This window comes from Colobus angolensis, unplaced genomic scaffold (assembly GCF_000951035.1).
Source record: "Colobus angolensis palliatus isolate OR3802 unplaced genomic scaffold, Cang.pa_1.0 Scaffold35, whole genome shotgun sequence".
Classification (NCBI taxonomy): Eukaryota; Metazoa; Chordata; class Mammalia; order Primates; family Cercopithecidae; genus Colobus; species Colobus angolensis.
The window spans coordinates 6956675-6959391 of NW_012116821.1; the positions used below are offsets into that span (position 1 = coordinate 6956675).

The following is a 2717-nucleotide window of genomic DNA, read 5'->3' on the forward strand; positions in this document are numbered from 1 at the left end:
TTGCTATGGTGTGAGTTGGCTGAAAGTAAAGAGATATGAATGAAAGTAGTAAAAACAAATAAAAACAAAAGAATGAACTGCTTTGATAAGCACAATATGTTTATAACTCATAAAACATTTCATTCATGTTGCGAATTTTCTGGAGCATTACAAAATAATTAATATGCTTCAGGCTTTCCATTTGACTTACATTTATAGGATTTCTTTCCAGTAGGAGTTTTCACACAACTTTTAAATTAATTGTCTAAATGAACTTTTCTGTGTTTTTCTAACTACTAGGGTTCTAATCAAGTATGCGTTTTTATATTTATAAGGTCCACCTCCATTATGTATTATTATGTGACTTTGAATGGATTCGAGAGAAATGAAGGCATTCCCACATTCTTTTTTTTGAGACAGGGTCTTGTTCTGTTGCTCAGGCTGAGTGCAGTGACACAATCACAGCTCACTGCAGCCTCAACCTCCCGGACTCAAGTGATCTTCCCACCTCAGCCTCCCAAGTAGCTGGAATTACAGGCACACATTACCATGCCTGGCAAATTAAAAAAAAAAATTTGTAAAGACAGGGTCTCTCTGTGTTGCCCAGGCTGGTCCTGAACTCCTGGACTCAAAGACTCAATCCTCTTGCCTCAGCCCCACCAAAGTGTTGGGAATATAGGCATGGGTCTTAGCCTGTCACCCAGGCTGGAATGCAATGGCATGATCATAGGTCTCACTGCAGCCTTGAACTCCTCCCACTTCAGCCTCTCAAGTAGCAGGGATTACCGGCACATGCCGCCATGACCAGCTAATTTTTAAAAATTTTTGTAGGCCGAGCACGGTGGCTTACACTTGTAATCCCAGCACTTTGGGAGGCCAAGGCAGGTGGATCATGAGGTCAGGAGTTTGAGACCAGCCTGGCCAATATGGTGAAACCCCGTCTCTACTAAAAATACAAAAATTAGCTGGTTGTGGTGGCACGTGCCTGTAGTCCCAGCTGCTCAGGAGGCTGAGGCAGGAGAATCGGTTGAACCCGAGTGGCAGAGGTTGCAGTGAACCGAGATGGTGCCATTGCACTCCAGCCTGGGCAACAGATCAAGACTCTGTCTCAAAAAAAAAAAATTTTGTAGAGACAGGGTCTCACTATATTGCCCAGGCTGGTCTTGAACTCCTGGCCTCAAGCAACCCTCCCACCTTGGCCTCCCAAAGTGCTGGGATTACAGGCATGAGCCACCGTACCTGGCCACATTCTGTGCATTCAGAGCTCTTCTCCAGAATGAGTTGTTTTATATTATCAAATAGAACTAGAACACCAAAGGCCCTTACCACATTTCCTCTATTCATAAGACATTTCTTCAGTGTGAGTTCAGAAGGATCTTTTGAGATAAATTTAATGCATTTTATTATCATCATCATCATATTGAGCAGAATGATGAAGATGATGATAATGAGGGGGCATTCTAGAAGCATGTGATGCTGCACGGGCATGACACTCTGCCAGGCACTGCCGGAGTGCTCTACCTGTGTTATTTCATTTCATCCTCAGAGCTACCTGTAAGGCAGTTACCATTATCCCTGTTTATGCAGATAAGCAAACAGGCTTGGAAAAAGTAACCGACATCAACATTTTCATCAAAATCATCTGACTTTAAAATTTGCTTAAACCAGTATTCGGGACTCTGAATTTGTTGTCAGAAGTATAGCAATAATATCAGATATACAGGGCTGAATTCAAGAGGGTGGACTGTGGCCACAAAAAAAGAATAGTAAATACGGATTGAAATGGTGTCAATATAAAATATTCACCTAGGAGATCTGAAGCAGAGGGCAAGAGTAATGTTGGTGAGTGTGGGAGGGAGGGGGTAAGGGAATGTGACCGATGGGTAGGTAAGTTGGCAGGGGAGAAGACCACCCGGGCGGAGTTCCCTGAGAGAACCAACCCCTAGGATCTGAAGGAATTGATGGAGGGGGCCCTCAACTTCCCCATTTCCAGATTTAGCCTTCAGCCATGACAACTTCTTTCGAGAGTTGCCTGGGGCTGTGTAGTGAACTGTGGCTGAGTGTTAGGTGAGTCGGGTTGCAGACTTAAGGCTTATCAATTAACTTCTGAGCCAGCTTCAGAAATAGTATAATTTAGATGCTGCATGGCCTTTCTGGGATAAATTCTCTTTACGTGCTTGATGTTGCATCGTTTTTTTTGAAAAATAGCACACACACTTTTATTATAGGTAAATTGCTCATACTGACTCTAAAAAAAAAAGCGTAGTCCTTCAATAAACATTTATTGAGCACTGTATTAAAGGAGGGAGCGGAGTAGAGCTGAAGTTCGTAGAGAGATACTGATGGGGAGGATGGGGGAGAGAGGACAGACCTCAGAGCCCATTCTTTTCACTAGAGTTAGCTTTGCTCCTCTTTTAGCTGTGGATAGATTAAAAAATAACTTGTTCATGGAGTCTTTTTATAGTGGGAGCATTGCCTAAACCAAAATATGCATAGCATGTGAACACCTGAAAAAAACCTTGTTACATTACAGGAAACTTTATTTCCAATACACTAGGTAAATAAATGAGTTATCACTGTAGGATATGAAATTTTGAACATGAATTCTGTTTGCAGCACGTATTTTTTATTCATATTCTTTTTTTTTTTTCTTTTCTTTTTTTTGAGATGGAGTCTTGCTCTGTCACCCAAGCTGGAGTGCAGTGGCGGGATCTTGGCTCACTGCAAGCTCCACCTCC

At 42.3% G+C, this 2717-nt stretch overlaps 1 protein-coding gene across 1 annotated transcript in view; it reads left to right on the plus strand.

The window, feature by feature from the left end:
- PPIL6 (peptidylprolyl isomerase (cyclophilin)-like 6) overlaps positions 1–2717 on the plus strand; it is a 53936-nt gene that overhangs the window by 26280 nt on the left and 24939 nt on the right. The gene's annotated exons all lie outside the window — the stretch shown is intronic.